At 46.1% G+C, this 18,110-nt stretch overlaps 1 protein-coding gene and 1 long non-coding RNA gene across 5 annotated transcripts in view; both read left to right on the forward strand.

The window, feature by feature from the left end:
* SYNPR (synaptoporin) overlaps positions 1-18,110 on the forward strand; it is a 76,655-nt gene that overhangs the window by 27,136 nt on the left and 31,409 nt on the right. The window lies entirely within an intron of this gene.
* On the forward strand, positions 3,170-14,226 carry LOC107319986. Of its 3 annotated transcripts, none has more exons than XR_001558067.1 (4): positions 3,170-3,224; positions 4,338-4,606; positions 11,239-11,311; positions 11,934-14,226. It is a non-coding gene; the product is annotated as an uncharacterized LOC107319986 (long non-coding RNA). The 3 variants fall into 3 exon arrangements; XR_004308775.1 differs by having other exon boundaries at positions 3,171-3,224; positions 4,448-4,606; XR_004308774.1 differs by having other exon boundaries at positions 3,173-3,224; positions 4,454-4,606.

Below are 18,110 nucleotides of genomic sequence, written 5' to 3' on the forward strand. Positions count from 1 at the left end.
GTGCCATTGGTTGTAACTTTGGTATCAGACACAGCCATAGGGAATAATTCCATAGGAAGAGAACGCATTGTGCTGACCTTGGCGGGGTCTGAGTGACTGCTGCTCCCCTGCAGCAGTGTGCTGTAACTCACTTAGGAGTCTCCCACTGCTTTTAATAGACTTCCTGTGCTCTTTGTTGCTCCGAATTATTAAATTACCCTGTTGTCTGCAGCTCCAGAGGCAGCAAAGGCTGCTTTGCTTGTGCCTAAAGCACCTCAATCTGTGTGCATCCAGAGCACCGTGGGTTGGGAAGGACCTTAAAGCCCATCCAGTTCCACCCCTGCCACGGACAGGGACGTCCCCCCTCCCCCCGACATCCCTCCCCAAATCAGGCTGCCCAGGGCCCCATCCTTGACTGCCTGCATGGTTTTGTTCCATTGAACTCTGTAATAACACACATTATAGTATGTGTGTTTCTTTCAGTGAGTGCACAAATCCTTCTCTCTTCCAATAAAAATTAAAGCAAAACATCTGTTTTCTGTTGTATCTTTCTTTAAGCGACGGTGACAAGCCCCCTGTCCTTACAGGTGCAATTCCTGCTTTCCTGTGCTATGGTGGATGATTTTCCTTCTCATTGCTGCTCATGACAAAGCTCCTATTCCTCTCCCAAGCACTGTGTTCCTGGCCTTGCCATGAGCCTGGCAGGGAGGCAGCTGCTGGAGCAGCTTGGCCCCATGGGGTGGATGAGCTGGATGGCAAATTTACATTTGTGAAAGTAGAGCATGAGTACAAACTGATACACTGACAAAAGAGGTATTGGGATTGTAATGGATTTTTGGTTCACCGTGTTAATTAACCTTCAGTTCTTCCCTGCAGGTCAAGCTGGAATTCCCCTTGGTTAGGTTAAGGTGAGGTTTCTTGCACATTGCTCTTTCAGGCTGTTTCCTGCACCTGGATGTTGAACCTACCTGGCACGTGACAGGAGTGATTTCCCTTCCATCCTTCTCCTCCCTAAGGGTTTGTAGGTGTCTTTCTTTAATTAACACACTGCTTGAACTTAATAATTGGCTCATTTTGGGTTTCTGGCTGCTGTATTCTTCCACAGCCTTCTGAGGATGCACTGTGGATCATAAACGTGAGACATTAAATGAATGGTTTTCTTAATAGATTTGTAACTACTCTTCCTGTGTGAATGTTGTGTAACAGCAAGTATGTGACACAGAAAGTGAGTTTGGGAAAAGGAAGCTCAAAACAAGCAGTTCTTTCCACAGCAAAAGCATTATGTTCTTTCCAAAGCCAAAACTGCTCTTGAAAATATAAAGACAATCAAGTAGTTACTCACTTTGTCCATCTCATGAGTAATGTTTATTCCGTTTAACACAGCTATTTCTCATCCTTTTCTCCAAGAGTTCACTGGGATCATCCTCCTGCCCCAAGGCAGGATCAGCATAAACTCATCCTGATGGCTTTATCTAACTTATTCCTAATATGTGCCATGGTTGAAAGGTGTTACCTCCCTAAGGAGTAAATAGTGCTTCAGTACTCCCAACTACTTCTTTCCATTTGCTTCTTAGGAATGTCATGCTCCAAAGAGAACAGAAGGTTGCAGCTGAAGACTGTTAGTCTTAGGGCAGCGTCCTTTGACATGAACAAAGCCAAGTATCTTTTGATATTGTACATAAAAAGTGCATGATAGAGTATGTCAAAATAATTAAAACTATTCACTTACAGCCATAACCCCATTACAACACTACTGCACTTGTTCTGTAGCTTTTAATGTAGAAGCTTCCAAACGACAAGGAAAACAATTGTTCCTGCTTCTAAACTGAACTATGTGACATGGGCATAACTGGATATGTAATAGCAGGCAGTGATGATGTTTGTGAGACAAGAGAAATCCCTCTGACCTATAGTAACAGATTTCATAGACATGGAAGAATATATTCTTAATTAGGTGGGAGTATTTGCTATGTACAGATTTCCACTGCCAGGGCATTTCTTCTAAGACAGGTTCACACTGCTGAGGAACCAGGGCTTCATTCCTGGCTGGGGTCAGGCTTTCTGCAAGGGTCTGGCAAGAAATTCCTTCATGTGCTTGGCTGTAAACGAGTAGTACTTCTTTTCCTCTATGGAGATCTCAAGGCTGTTCCTTCTGATGACACACCAGCCCCATTGCTGCGATATAAATAGGGCTTTCTCTTCAGTATGTCTGTGCAGCAGTTCAATTTATCACTTCAAAAGTTACCTTGAGATTTTTCACTGTTTATTGAGCACTGTTATCCTGCCTCACATTTTCATTTGCCTTTGCCTAACGCTGTGGTCAGGAGAGACACGGGATGGCACAACGCAGCTGCTGCTGCTCCCCTGGCAGAGAGGGCTGAGCAGAAGAGCTTATCTGTTACAGCACTGTGCTGTAATCCTGCCGTGTTGGTTGGAGTGCAGAAACGGCAGCATTCAGCTCATAAATATTTGTGCTTTATCACCACATCCACCAAAACCTGGAAGGCTGCTCCACACAGACAGCTCTATCTTCGGTGACAGTATTATTTTAATTGCTTTTATTACTTCTGGTGCTCATTAACCCAAACACAGTGTCTGCTTTCATGTCGAGTTCAAGAGGAAATGAAATTCTCTTCAAAATTTTGGAAAGAAATTGCTTAAATAGGGGCCTGGGTTTGTGATGAGGTTTTTTTCAAGACATTTTTTTTTCCCCCTGCTCTTTGCAGAGGAAAAATCTCCCACTGCCTTTATCCATCCCCTTAGTTCAGCCAGCTTGTTTACAAGGGCTGAGCTCTAAAATCAAAGCCCCATAAGGCCTCAGCTGTGACTTTGCTTGGATTATAGCAATGACGAGATTGCTAAATACCGGTATTATGTTCTTATGTGCCGTAAGCTCTAGGGAAGATGCAGCTCTTGCTCTTTCCTTTGCATTCTACCTCCTCCAAAACACACTATCCAGTGCACTGGGAAACACCAAAACTCTCTAATTATCTTTTGGGCTTCCTGGGTGTATGGGAAATTGGTAATCACAGCCTGAACCTCTGATTAACCAGCTGAGGCAAGTGTCGGGTCAGCTGTGGGAGCACAGGTGAGAGTAATTTAGCTGTGCTCCCAGAAGGGGTAGAGCTTGACTCCACCTCCTCTAGACCTCATTTAAGGGCTGACCACCACTAAGGCAGCATCTCTTGGAGATTGCTCCCTGGTGGAAGTTACCTCAGCATTTCCTAGTGAGGGCATCCATATTGGTGAGTTTTTCCTTGTAAACGACCTTTTGAATATCTGTTACCATCTTTGTATCATTCCACCTTACGCTGGGGCTCACAAATACACCAAAAGTGATCTGGGCTTCCAAATGCCTTTTACTACAGAGTGGCTTTCACCTGTCTTTATCATTTCTGTATACAGGATGGGAGCCTTGAAATAGCACAGGCACTGCAGAAAGCTGTATCTGCTGAATTTAGTCAAGGAGCAGTTGTGATACCATGGGGCTCACCCCAAGGCATGGTTTAGTGATGTCTCTGGTCACTGCATAGACCTGGTGCTCCCATGGGAAGCTATTCCTAGTTGCTTTCTTCATAGGCATCAAATTCAAATTGAGGTTAGCAGAGCATTGTTTTACCCTAATAACACTGGGAAGTCTTAATATGCATGAGATGGAACCCAGAAAGGAGTTAAAAGAATGGCAGAAGAAGCCAGAGATTTCTTCCAGGGTATGAGTTCTTAACCTGGATTGGCCACGTAAGACATCTATGGGAACCACATATTTCTGCCTGTGCTAATGTGGGAGTGTGCTGTCAGCAGCTGGTATTGCTGTGGGCTACAGAGATGGTGCACTCAGTTTGTAATCGTGTCCTATAAATACATAGGTTGCTCCAAAATTAATGCATCCTATTTATTTCCATGGAAACTATAACTGATTCAAAGAGCACAGTAACACTGTTTGATAGAGCAAGTTCTCAGCTGCAAAACGCAGTTTAAATCAAAAGTAATGTCATAGCCTGTTTCCCCTATCCACTCCTGGCACTTTATGGATATCAATTTGAGGGGAGAGTCTGACCTCTGTTGCCCAATGAGGTTGTGGATCTCTGGAGGCATTCAAGGCTGGTTTGGATGTGGCAGCCTGATCTGGTGGTTGGTGACCCTGCACGTAGCAGGGTGCTTGGAACCAGATGAGCATTGTTGTCCTTTACATCCTAGGCCATTCTGTGAAATGGCACTGATGACCCCAAAAGCTGAGTAAATGGATTTGGTTTGATACCTCTTAGTAACAGTGCCCACAAGGCCTCACTTCAACCTGCGTACATCTGAAGTCACGTACTGTGTATGTTGCCAAACTTTGTCTGATAATCCTTTTACAGCAAACTCCAGCTAGAAACAATGAAAACAACATTAAAGAAAATTACTATAGACCATGTGACCGAGTGAAATAAGCATGGCACCAGTGATTTCCCACTCATCCTTTCATGAGGTACAGAGAAGCATTTGCAGTTTCAGCTAACCCACGCCACGGGTCCTGATGTCATCTGCTGTAAGTGACCTGGCTGACACATATCCAAGTGAGTCCCAGATTGCCTGCTGCAAATAGGAACATCTCGCCTCCAAGCTGGGTGCTAAAATCACAGCTCAGGTAAGGAGCAGCCATCCTCTTATGGCTGCAGTTATTAATTGTAACAGGAACTGGCAGGCTGGAAATGTAAAGATCTTTCGTGCATTAAAACATCTTCAGGCAATGGTAGAACTTTGTAGAGATCTATAAAACCTATCAGCTCTAATGAAATCACTCTTTGATCCCAGTCTTCATTTTGGTGTCCTGCAAAATTAAACAAAACAATGCAAACGCTATAAAAGAAAACCAAACTGCTGTCTTACAAATAAAGAGGCTTTTTTAAATTTCTAACATGTTTTTCATAAAGCTGGAACAACTGAAATTAAAAATACAGCTGCACACACACAAAAAGATGATGAGCATGTTCATTTGCAGCTTCAAGGTGACTGTGAGGTTTTAAATGTCACATCAGATATTCTTCAGTCCTTTTCCCTTTTTCTTTTCCCCCAAACTAAAAACCTGTCTCTGCTAATTGTGCATTTATGATTTTCATGAGAATTTGTGCTTGTGCAAATCAGGTATTCTGCTGCGTAGCCACCATATGTGCTGCTACAAATGCATGCCAGCAGGTTGGGCATGGATGTGAGGGCTGAAGTCACAAATCACTGCATGCTGCTGAGACCTGGGGGTGTCAGACCTTGTCTTGCATCATTTCACTTCATGCAGGGTTGCTGGTATGTTGTGTTCTTGGTAGGGAAGCTCATCCTCTTGTATTGTCTGTAAATTTATTGCTCATAATTTATGAGTTCTGATTTTTTTTACAATTTGGTGGGGTATTTTTTTGCCTGAATGAGCTGTAATTCAGAGCCAGTTTCTATGAGAAAAGGAAGGAATTTTAGAAATGGTCACAAGACTTGCAGCAAACCTGAAGATAACATGTGAGTTAAATAAGCCCAGAGCCAGGCTTGAATAGTGCTGCACACAATAAGCACCATCACAGCCTGAGAACAACCACACAGCCAGGGAAGAAGTGTATTACTATTAGTATAATGCTGCTCCTTCCAGCAGTAATTTGTTAGCAATTGTTTGGGGAATTGGAGCTATATTCATCTTAATGTTCTGCCCAGCTCTGGTAGAAGATAACTGCATGCCAAGCTGTTCAACATACAGTAAGGGACAAAGTTCAGCTGCAAATCTGAACCACCAAATGCTGATGGCCTAACTCAGTGCAGGTGGGCTCAGGCCAAGCAGGCTGACAGGTTCAGAAACCATCAGCAGTTGCATCTGCAGAGACTTCATTAGCAGTTGCTTGTAGGGGAGGAAGGCAGAACAAGCAGTGTTGTTGGCCAGGTGGCTGATGTAAATCCAAGCTGTGTAGGTGATATGTTTGTGTAAGTCAGCCCTAAATCTGGTCCTTGCTGGTGGCTGCTGCTTCTTCTGTGGCTTGTGAGTAGATGGATGGTCAGGGTGGGATTGAAAGGGTGCTTGAGGCAAGCCAAAGTGGCCAGTAAGTGCTTTTAAAGGTAAATAAACTGTGGTGTGTGGCTTGATGCAATGTAGGTTGGAAGTAATAGAAAAGCCAAATAGTTGTGGGGATGCAGTGGGTTGAGGGCTGCCTGATGGGGAGGAGAAGTGTTCCTTCCTGCTTTGTTTCTTGCTGAGAAGACCTTGGGAAAGCATCCTGTTTTTTGGGTTATTATTCCTCATATAGAGGTGACTAGGGAAACACAACCCAGAAAAGCACAGCAAAAATGAGCTGAGAATAGAAGCTGTAGGGAGAAAAAAGCTGTAGGACTAAGGTTGCTTGGTCTCAAGGAGAGGAAATGCATTGAGCCCGAGTCCACCAGAACTGTTGTAGAAAAGAAGGGAACGGGCAGCTCTCTGTGTCTGTGGAGGATGGGATGGGCAGAAATGATATTAAGATATGTAACTTGAATGTGAGGGTTGAGAAGCACTGGGATAGGTGTGCCCTGGGAAGCTGTGGATTTGCAATTGCTGGGAGTCAGAAGTCAGACAAACATCTGCCAGAAATGGGCATTCTGACCCTGCCCCAGGCTCTGCCTCTGCTTGAGGCTCCTCTCAACCCTCACTGTTCTGGTGACATTAACAGCAAGTTCTGCATAAACAGAAGTCAATATATTGTCTTTCCTCTGCGAGGAAGGAGGAGCAGGTTGTGCCTTGAAGGAAGAGATGTGGCATAAAACAGCTGTGACAAGGGGCAAGATGTGACTGAGACCTGAAATCAATGGAACTACCATTTCCTTCCTTCTCTTTAAGTATTAATAATAGATTTATTTTTTTCTGGTCTACCAAGATAGCCAGCGTAATTCTATGCTATGAAGCCCTTAATGCACTGTGCTCCAAGCTGTATTCTGCAGGCATTTACTTTCCTTTCTCAGGAGAGATTTTCTTATGAAGTGCCATTGTAGGAAGCGGGGCCAGGTGCTCCAGTACAATGCAGTGCAGCTTTTCGTAAGCAAATTCCTCAGCTTCTGGAACAAACAGTGACTTTCTGACATGAGGCTCCTCTGCTTCCCTTCTAGCAGCGGGCAGACCTGCAGGATGACTGACTGTGATGATAATAAAGAAAAGCACACTGTGTGCACCAGGGAAATAATAAGAGGAGGATTTGTCAGTGGTTTGGAGTGGGGTTTGTTGGCCCTGCATGCTCATCTACTGCTCTGTTGATGTACAGCAGCTGGACATATCTGCAGGCAGTCAGCACCAGGAGAGCCAAGTGCAATAAGTTGGAAAATATATACCAGCCCAAAGGCTTTGCCATAGGGCGGGGGGGTTTGGGGGATTGTGGTCCCTCTGGGTGGGATGCTGAGCTGGTAGTGGTTGGCGGTGGTGTTGCTCCATATTGGTGCTGTGTGGTTGGGGTGGTTGTAGCTGTGCTGCTGGTCAGGATGTGGGGCTCCTGTAGGCTGTGGTTGGCTGCTCGAATCAGAGTTCAATAAAGCCTGGAACATCATGTCTGTTTGGAGGTATTTCTCATCTGTGGAGAGGCTTAATAGTGAGCCTGGGCAGTGGAGTAGCAGTGTGCTGTGCCAGCTCAAGCCTGATCAAAGCTTGCTGGTTAGGAAGGCCTCTTCCTCAAAATTAGTGATAGGAAGTAAGTTAGTTTCACTGTCTGGCTGTTGTGGAGGTTATTCAGAGCTGCCCTGTGTGTTCTCAATGGTGAGGAGCCTGGACTAGCAGCGCTGCTGTGCCGGCAAGAGGCAGTGCTGCACGTGGATGCTCTGTAGAGGTGGTCAGAGCAAGGGAACAAGGTGTGCTAATGCCCATACTTGTGCTTTTTAAGCGAGAATATCTAGTGCCGCTCAGCGGTGCTGTTAAATCCTAACTAGCAGCGACCCTGGGAAGGTGCTGGCCCAGAGCATCCTTTCATGCACAGAGCCCCGTGTGCTGTGCTGGGGCTGGAAGCTGGGGTTGGGCAGGCAGCTCAGCACACTGCGCCCTCTATGTGTCTCTATTTCCCCTTGAGCAGCCCAGTTGAGCCTGATATCTGCTTTCCCCTAATGTTTATTATGCCTCTGAGAGACAAGCAGAGGAGCCAAATGACTAACAGCCATTTGAGGAGCTTTGCTCTTTCGGCTCCATAAATAATGAATTCACTGGGGTGAGAAAACGCACACCCAGACACAAACACATACAAAGCCCTGCAGAGGAAAGGGAGTAAAAGCATGGAAGCTGGAGATACAAACACAAAGTCCTGTGCCAGTAAAATGGGAACTGCTTTTTGGAGATAGAAGCTGTCAGAGAGCTAGGAGTTAATTGCCTCGAGGGGAGACAAGGAGCACTTAGAGATGCTGGTGAGTGCTAGCTGAGATTTGAAGTGATAGCTTGCTACCTGCCTGGCTGCTGGGGAGGGCAATTAGTTTGAGCAGGATGTTTGTTTTATTGGCTGCAAGTCCTGTCTTTAAGCATCAGCTGAAATAACTCAGCTGTGAGTCAGCTTGTGTGGTAGCTGCCCACCCAACCTCAACAAGGTACAGGGATTCATTTGAGTCTGCTGGCCAGCTTCAGCTCATTTAGGTAGCACGGTGTGGTTTCGAAGAGACTGTTTTCCTTCTGAAAATTTACTTTTCTTTAAAAAGAAAGAGGAAAAAGAACACCCACGCTGCCTGTGCTGAGAGTACTTGCAGAAGTGATGTGCTTTTGTGAACAGCACAGTGAGGAGCACTGAACTGCAGATCAACAGGGCTCGGGTAGAACCAGTGCTCACCAACAAGTTGCTGGTCTGACTGCCAAGCTGTGCCTTGCATTGGGACACAGCACATCCAGCTCTTTCCCTGGTGTTAAACTGGGTATATTCTGCTTTACTGGCAATTAAAACAGGAAAGCATACTGCTTTGCAATTAATCCTTCAAAGATGAGTGCTCATGGACAGCCAGTGGGAGTGCACAGCAGTGGTTTGATTTTTATGAAAGGCTGAGATTTCAGTTCTCTAATCCATCTGGGCTTGATGTGACCTGATAGAGCTGGGGCATTTTCATAATGTTTGAACATCAGCTTGCCTCAAATGTTTCCCAAGTCCATCACATCTTGGGTGCTGTCTTTTTGTGGAGCTGGGAACTTGATTGTCCATCTCTCCCCAAACCATTTCAGAGGAGCTTTACTGCTCAGTAGATAACGATGGTTGTGTTGGTGCTGGGATTGCTGATGATGCCCCCATAGGGGGAGAGGCTGCTGCAGAGGTTGGTGCCAAAGGTGACAAATGGAACTGGGGGAGGCAACATAAAAGAGTTAGTCATTTTCAAGCCTGGGAAAAGCTGAGCTAGAGCTTCCTCCTGATAACTGTCAGATTGCTTCTTATCCCCCTTTATCTATTCTGTGTAATGATAAAAGCCCAAATGTTAATGCAAATACAAGGTAATTTTGCAGAGCATCGTTCCTATAAGCACTACATTTATTATAGGATGAAATAATATAATTAGGGGGATAATAGCGGAGAGAGGAAAATGGAGAGGTGTGAGCAAAAGAGAGCAAATATATTTTCAGCAAAGTTTTGGAAAGAAACAGAGAGCTAATGAGGTGGAGCTCATCTAGATGGCAGCAGCAGGCGTTGCTTTTCCTAGCAGGACAAGTGTCTGGAGACATCTGTCTGGAGAATAAAAGAGAATTAATAAATTGCCAGACTAATGGATGAGGGTAGAAAGAGCTACGAAGAAACACCAGTATCAGCCTGAAGCAAGTAGGGTGCAATGGATTTATATATACTCCAATTTGTTCAGAATGAGTGCTCGGTGCTGGGCAGCTCTGCTGCCTTTTTTTTCTTTTCTGGGGGCAAGTCCTGATTGAGGCAGCTAACAGCTCCATCAGCTATATAATTAGTATGAGTGAGTCCCTGTATTTGCATGGGGTGTTGGTTAGGGGCTGCTGCTGCCCAGCTGACATGTCCGTGAAGGTGGACACGGATGGGCTGCTGCTGGTGACAGGAAAGAATGAGGAGAGCATTTGGTTTGGACTGAAATAAATGGGTTGTCCAGCTGTAGCCGCTGTAGAGAGGAAGTTGAATGTTAATTAGATGCCACCAGTAATTACGGTGATTATGTATTTTTTTGAGTGGCTGTTGGGAATAGTTCAATTCTCATCCAGAGGGGAGCGTGAGTGACATTTCTAATCACTTTAAGGAGAAGGGAAGGTTCTTCTTAAATGAGGAAAATTGCTGTAAAACAACTTAAGCTACAGTAGATGCAAAGAACTGTAACTGCTTTGATGTCACTGTCAGGAAAAGTGGATGTCGGAGAAAGCAAGAGAAAATGCAGTAAAAGGATCCTGCTTCCCTGCCTCCTGACTTCAGAAACTCAGGCACTGAGCAGAAAGTCTTTTTCAACTCTGAATATGGGCTGTAATGATAAAAAAGGAAGGAATGGTAGTAAAGGAAAGGAAGGAGGGTTTGTCGAGTTGAACAACATTCGTAAACAGGTGATGTCAAAAATGGGACCTCCGCTGTTCTTCCACATGTCAGTGCATTTTCTTGCCTGTGAACCAAGCAGTCCTCCTGGAAACGCTCTGAAATTACTTTCTTCTCTGTCTGGGCTTTTGTTGTTGTTGTTGTTCCAGAAAACCAAATTTGATAGGCTTGTCCAGACACTGGGCTGTTCTGAAACAGTTGCACTGTGTGTATTTCTGTAGGTGCTGGCATCAAATAAGTGTGTGTGTATGAGGACCTACTCAGGAATATCCATTGCGCTCTGAACTCCATTCTTCTTTCAGCCATAGATAAAACCTCTCACTTATACCCGCTAGTTAGGAACTCATTAACATGCCACCCACTGAGTCTGATAACCTAACACCTTTCATCTCAGTCTCAGCTCAAATTCACCCTTTAAAATATTTGTCAAGATTTTGAATAAGCTTGCATACGTTCCCACCAAGCACGTACTGGACCATCAGACTTTTGTGGGATGCTGTACTGGAAATGACTGGTGCAGACCAATTAGATGAGAGCTTACTGGGTGAGACCGTTGTCTGCAGTGCAAACCCATTGAGTGCTCCTGGGGGTCTCTCATGTCAAAAAAATAATTACAAATGTTTGAGTTCTATATGTATGAAAACCTAAGGACAGTGAGCTGATCTGCACAGAAGCTTTCTGGTGCTTGGACAAGAACAGTCTCCTGAAACCCACAGGGATGTTCCACCTACAGGACGTTTGCAGCTGCCTAATGAGAAACTTAAAAAACTGCACCGTTCCCCTTCATTCGCAGGGGAAATACAGTACTTCACCACCCAGCCCTCCTGAAGCTGATGTTTGGAAGGCCTCCACTGGTGATGATTCTGGTAAGATATTATTGCTTCTTTGCACCTGTCTCGGTCTTGATTTTGTCTTGGGTATGACTGATTTAACTGAGCACTGAGACCATGCAAGATGGGTGTACTTATGACCTTCGGTAGTCAGTGTATCTTAATTAAGCAGATGACCAGTATAATGGCACAGCCACTTGGTCCTGCATTCCCCTGTCTGCTTGGGCATTGCACCCAAATGACAAACCTGCTGCCTTCTCCAGCTTCTTTCTCCATGTGGAGATCCTTCAGTGTCCCCTTGTCCCATGGGACCGTCTACTCCTTTGGGTGTGACTAGAAACACCTCCATCACAGGAGCTAAGTGCAAGTGTCCTGCATCATGAGGTGCGCACATGGCCCTGCTCCCAAGCATGCAATGCATGTTCATTGCATAGTGGGGGCCATCAGAAGGAGCTGTGTTTTACTTCTGTGATGGATCCCTACTGTTGCAGATCAGAGGGAAATGGGGCAATGGGGGACTGACTGCTGGAGCTGCAGGAGTGATGCCTTGCACAAACTTCATTGCATGCTCAGGGCAGAGTTCAGATCTGAAAGCTGTGCCTGAAAAATTTGCTTGGCTTTGCTATACCTTGTGTTTATGTGACCTCTCCTCTTCCAGATTGCTCCTGAAGGACCTACTGCAGATTGACAGGAAGCTGCCAAAAAGCATTGTGCCACATCAGGAGGAGCAGAGGACAACCTGAGACTCTCATTCCTTCTTGTCTCTGGGGATGAAGAGGTGACAGAGCTAAAGGGATGCACCACAAGTCTGGAGAAATAGAGGAAGATCAGAAGTCTCTGACTTCAGTGTTTGAGATGCTGAGTTCCCCTGTATCTGGTAGCTTTGGTTGCCTTTTACTCTCATCTTGTACTTGGACACTGTTAGTGAAAGATCTAATATGGATATCTATCTAAAATATCTATGCTGGTTTGTGCGAGAGCATTGGGGCTGTGCAGTGACATAAACTTTGCATCCTCTTATCTCAAGTATTAAAGTGAAGGTGTTAGCAATGCAGCTTGGTGGCTCTGTCAAAAGAGAAAGCAGTGAGCCAAAGCCATCTCCTGTGTGTCCCCTACAGACACAGCTGCGCACACAGGCTGCATGTGCAACTGCTTTAGGAAACTTTCCTTTCTGTTCTCACCAGCTCTCAGCAGTTTCTGTGCGTGCCCACCAGAGAGCAACCCTGGCACAGGGCTGGTGTCTCCAGAGACAGAGATGGGGACTGTAGGACCAAACCCAGCTTCCTTCACCCTTTCCAGCCTTATCACCTTGCCCAAACTGGAGCTGGAAGCAGGGTGTGACCCCCCCTGTGTGCCCCAAATCCAAGGCAAGAGGAACTTCCTGCTGGGCACAAGGATGTGGCACTAAGAGTCTGGCTGTCCTGAAGCTGTTGTAGGGAAGGACCATGCTGGGACAGCAGGGAGAGTCTGTCCCATGGATTAAGAGCAAGTTCAGACAGCTGAAACCTCCAAAATTCAGATGGGTAACAGCACAGTGCTTTGTGTCAGTCTCACAAGTAAATGTGCAGATGAATTTTGGTTTTTATATTTTTGTTATTTTTTGACAGCTGTCTCAGTGAATGGCTTTGGTACATGAATATGGAGTTTGATGTTATGGCATGTTCTGTTATTTCAGGTACAATCTAGTGCTTGCTGTTCAGAGAAGAAAGAAACCTGTACTTGTCGTGCACCTGCAGGTTTTATAAGCATCAGTGCTCAGTGCTGGCTTGAGGTCCTGGGTGGGCTGAAAGTTTTAGGTTTAGAGATAGGGCTCAGCCATACATGAACTACCTCACTGCAGCTCTCCCTCTATGGGGAGGAGATGGGCAAGCTTTGCTAGGATGTGCAGAGCAGGTGGTGATCACCTTTGTCTCTGCTCCATGCTGGATCTGTGTTCCCATGGGCAGCAGCAGGTGGGATGGCTGTGACCCCTGTGAACTGCAGCCCCAGGGCTCGTGCAAAGGGCTTTGAGTGAAAGCTGAGGGAAGAAATAACACTGCTATTTTTATCCTTGCTCCAGCCTGGGGATTTGGATTGGCAGGGTTAGTTATGAAGCCAATATTATGAGTTTAACTATGAGTGAAATAACATAACTTCTGTGGGAAGCAGAGTAAAAGAGGCAATTATGCAGTAGCTTAATAACAGCACTCTGGCTGGGTAGCTGAAAATATACAGTTGACAGTAATTAGATTTTTTTTTTTTCATTCTTCCTGTTAAATAGCTACAAAAATTACAATATAAATTCATCTGATTCACTCTTAGACGCTGTTTTCATCATCGGGTCCGTAACCATTTGGCATTCAGGCTATTTTTGTTTTGTAATTTTCTACTGTCTGGTATTTTAGAGGCACAGAACTTAATGTTCGTAATGTTGGACACACAAAGCAAGATGATAAAGGCAGGTGGGGAAGCAAGCAAGAACCCCATCAGAAATGAAGGGCGTGTCTGGATGGACAGCAAGGACTTCCCAAGTGGGGTCCCCTGACTCGCTGTTCTCTATCCAAGCGCTCACCATTCTTCGTGTATAGACAGCATTAAGCTTTCCCTTATGCCTCACAACCTTGCATTACCTTAGCAACTGTGTGCTTTCCAGCTTGCAGGGCAGAACTTGATGAGCCAGCAAGTGTCTGTCACTTGGGCTGCTTCTGATCATAGCTTGAAAGCCCTGCGCAGCATGAAGGAAAGAGCTCTCAGGTTTGCTCTCATTGCTGAAGGCTCAGGACGGGATATTTGCTTGGAGGCTGAAAGTGTTCTTCCTCTTGCTCTGTTTTATTATGTAAAAGAGCCAAGCGTGATTAACGATACCATGGTCCTGTTGTTGTGATGTGACACCGGACTGTGAGGTTGTGTTTCGTGGCTCTGATGCCCAGTGGTGTCTCTGACACGTGCAATAAATAATCTCTGCAGCAGCATTCCTGACCTCTCAGCAGAGCGTCTCTTATTGCTTTTCTTCCGCAGTGGCAGGAGCAGCACAGTTCAGCCTCACACCTGTGTTTTAGCTTTAAAGCACACTGGAGATCTCTGGAGCTGTTAGCAGGTTAGAGGCCACTTCCAGGTATGCTGCTGCCCCATTTGCTTCTGGTTTTCGATAGAAATATGCTGTGCTCTTGGCAAGGGCAGATGCTCCAGATGGTGCTGGGAAAAGTGCAAATGAGAGGTCTGATTCCAGCCCTTCTTCTCTTTAATGAATCCTGTCCAGCTCTCTAGTACAATGGGTTTTGTTAGCTGGGTCTGTTTTTAGCTTGTTTGTTTTTAAAAGGGACTTTTAAAATGCATCCCGCTTCTTTCTGCTACCCCTGACTCTACATCACAAGCTTATGACCTTCAGCTCATTCCTCCCTCACTGGGATGCATGCAGTGGGGCTTTGCTGTTTTCTGCCCCTGCCTTTCATGTTGCTGTGCTCTCTCATAGCCTGCACAAGTTGGATGTGATCCATCCATGGGATGTCCAGCTGCCTGGTGCTGGGGCCAGCTGCCAGTCTTGGGATCTCATGGTGGACCAGGTGGTTCATGGGGTGTGCCATGTCCTCCTGCAAAGCTGTGGTGGAAGAGCATGGAGGATAGAAGGAGATCCTTGTGGACACTGCTCGGACCAGAATATAGTTGGTGAGGCTGGGAGAGGAGAGCTGCCATCTCCTCCCTTATCTCATCTGGAGTGGTGCATGTGTTCCTATTGTAGGCTGTGCTGCTGCTCACACGGTGCCCCAGCCACCACCCTGCATTAGCTTATCCCAGTGTATTCCCATCTTACAAAATTAGATCAATTTTGCAAATTGAATTAGTAATTGAATTGAAGGGTGTTTTTTTTATTTTTTTTATTTTTATTTTTTTGCTGGTTGCTGTGCTCTCTTTTTCTTTCTTTTTTTTTTTTTTACATTGGAGTAAATCAGGAAGAAGTCAACAGAATCAAGCCCTGAGCACTTTCAGCAACATGCTCATTTAAATTGGATGCAAGAGGGTGTCTGTGTTTACATTTGGCCTGCCAAGAATCTCTGTTTCAGAAACTGGCTTACATAATATGTCAAAATTGGTTTACTCATTAGCATTGCAAACGGCGTGAAACAAGCCCCAGATTGATAAACTCACAGCAATATTTGCATCCCGAGCCGAGCGGCACAGGGGGAGGGGAGGTTCATTAGGAAACGTTCCATTTCCACCAGGAAAGCAAACGGTTTCCAGTTATAACTCAGACTTCGTTAATTTTCTGTCTTCCCAAATTTAAATTAAGATTGAGAGGGAAATGTGAAAATCTTCCTTGGCAAGCAGGCAGCCTGTGTGCGTGCTGCTGGGTGGGCAGGCTATACTCCAGGTGGCTGCAGCCGGGCTCCAGCCTCCTTGTACAGCCCCTTACAGCATGTCTGGGATTGCTCATCAGCTCCTCCAAATGGTGCATGGGCACTAATGTAGCTGCCTGCTCCTGCTTTAACCGAGGTACAACACAGAGCTGGGGAGCATAAAGTTGTGTGCTACAGGTCTTCCAGCTCATGGTGGGATGGGAAAAACATCCATCTCCACCATGCTGCTTGGGGTTTAACAGGCGTCTACAAAACTGGAAGCACATGTGAGCAGGGACAGGGCTGCTGGGGTGGGGTGAGCAATGGACAGAGTAAAGCAGCGCAGCACCAAGGGGTGCTGAGTGTAACTGCATCCCTACTGGCTGCCTTTGAATCTCTTGAGCCTTTGGGTGATTGAGCAAAGCTTGCAGGAATCTGCTGGATGTGCTCAGCTTTCAGTGGTTTCTAAAGGATTTGGGGGCTCAACTCCCATGAAGCTCTTTAGTCTGCTGTGAAACTCCCAGCTTAATCAGAAGCAGAAAGCTCTGATGCAGCACAAAGTGTCCAAGCAGTGCTGACACTGGTGCAGTCTGGTTTTATGCTGTAGATGATAATGCCCTATCCCATATTTCAGGCCAGGTTTTGCAAAAGAATCTGCTACAGCCAAAGGAAGCACCTGCTGCAGGTCCTGCTGCATCCTGATGGGATGCTTTCGGCATCCTCAGCCAACACCAGCACATCCATAATGAGCAGTTTTCATGGCGTTTGTGGCAAGTCACTGTTGCAGGAGGAAAAATAATTAAGGTTGGATCTTTCTGTGATCCCAGAGTCTGCAGTGCAGTGTTGATTGAAAGCTGTGGAACGAGATGGGTCATCACCTGCTGCAGCTGATTGTGCTCCTGCTGGACCTGTGTCCTGCACCTCACATCCCAGGTGGGCACATGGTTTAGAGGGCCAAGGGGTGGCATCTGGGAGAGGACCCCCTGCACAACCATTGTAATGGTGCTTCTCAATGCTTCCAAGAATTTCAGTGAGATTTTAAGCAGCAGCAATCAAGTAGCTGTTGATAATGCAGATGTGGGGTGGGGAGGAGTGATAAAATGATCTCACTGAGAAATGAGGGTGAGAGGTGCTGGCACGTTGCTTACTGTCGCACCTCGTGGCAAGAGGCTGTTCCATGTGAGATGCAGCCACAGACCTGAACACAGTGCAAAAAATCTGAGAGCAGTGGGAGCCAACTGAGCAGAGCAAAGGCACCAAGTTGCTTGTTTCATTTCCAGGGCTGGCACTTGGGTAGGCAGCAGCAGGCAGATGCTTTCACCTACGCTCAAGTACACCAAGCAGAAAGCAGCACTTCCACATCTCTCCTTGGAGAAGTCAGCACTGTGACATCTCATTGCAGCGCTGGCAGAGTATCTGTTGGGAAGGGCCACGTCACTGAGAGTGACACGTGGCAACTCCCACCCATGGGAAAGAAATGCAGAGGTTTGGTGCTTGTAGGGCTGAGTGTGAGCATCCTCTGTGCCCAGAGCCAACAGTGCTGGCTCTGAATGGACAAACTGAGCTGAAATTTGGTGATTTGGACTTCACCTTGATATTTTTCCTATGTTTTTAGTTCTCCTTATGCAGTCATAATTCCAAATCACTAAGGAAAATTAACCGTGCTCAGGTCTTGCTCTGCAGAAAACTGTTGTCACCCAGCAGGTGTTTCTGTACATCAGCTTGTAACCTCTGTCTGCAAATAAAAGAGAAAGTTGGCATTGTGTTTCATCTGTTGAGTCACCTCTATTTGCGTATGTTTGGTCCAGAGCATGGAAAAGAGGGCAAAGCAGTGCTAAGCCCAGTAAAATAATAAAACAGCATAGAGTGTGAATTGTGGTCTTAGTTGCACAAAACACCAATTGAGGTGATCAGAGCCCTTGTGAAAAGGCAGTGTTGAGTCTGAAGACAGAGAGGGACCCACAGCCCTCCTGGCAGCAGTGTGGCTTTGAGCTCTGTGCTGGGGGCAGCAGCTCTATGTAGCCTGGGGTGCAGTGCTGCTGCTGGCTGGCAGATGTGGGAGGCAATGAGCTGTGCTGCTGCTGTGCTCTCCCAGCAAACAGGCACAGAGAAAATCTCTTTGGGGTAAGTGGATGGTGTTAAACTTTTCCCTAGTAGATGTGAGGGGGTTTTCTGTAGGTTGTTTCTGATACGCAAAAGGTGAAAAGAGCTCGTGATCAAGGTAGACCTTCTGGAGGTCCACTCCTGTGAGAGCGCAGGAGCAGTTCAGTGCACATTACTGGAAGTAAGAGCTGAAAGATCTCCCCTGTTCCTGACAGGCTCTGTGCTGGGCAGTTCTCTGGGGTGGGTTGGTCTACCCCATTCAGCAAGGCACCCCAAAAGCCCCAAGCCAGCCCAGTAATAAAGGGGCACTGCTCTGATGGCACTCTGCAGGTGTCAGATGTGGAGGCTCTTTCAGCTCAGCACAACTTTAACCCAGAACCGTGGAGTGTTTCTTTCCTATAGAGCATGCATACAGAACA

The sequence above is a fragment of the Coturnix japonica genome, chromosome 12 (genome assembly GCF_001577835.2).
Source record: "Coturnix japonica isolate 7356 chromosome 12, Coturnix japonica 2.1, whole genome shotgun sequence".
Taxonomy (NCBI): Eukaryota; Metazoa; Chordata; class Aves; order Galliformes; family Phasianidae; genus Coturnix; species Coturnix japonica.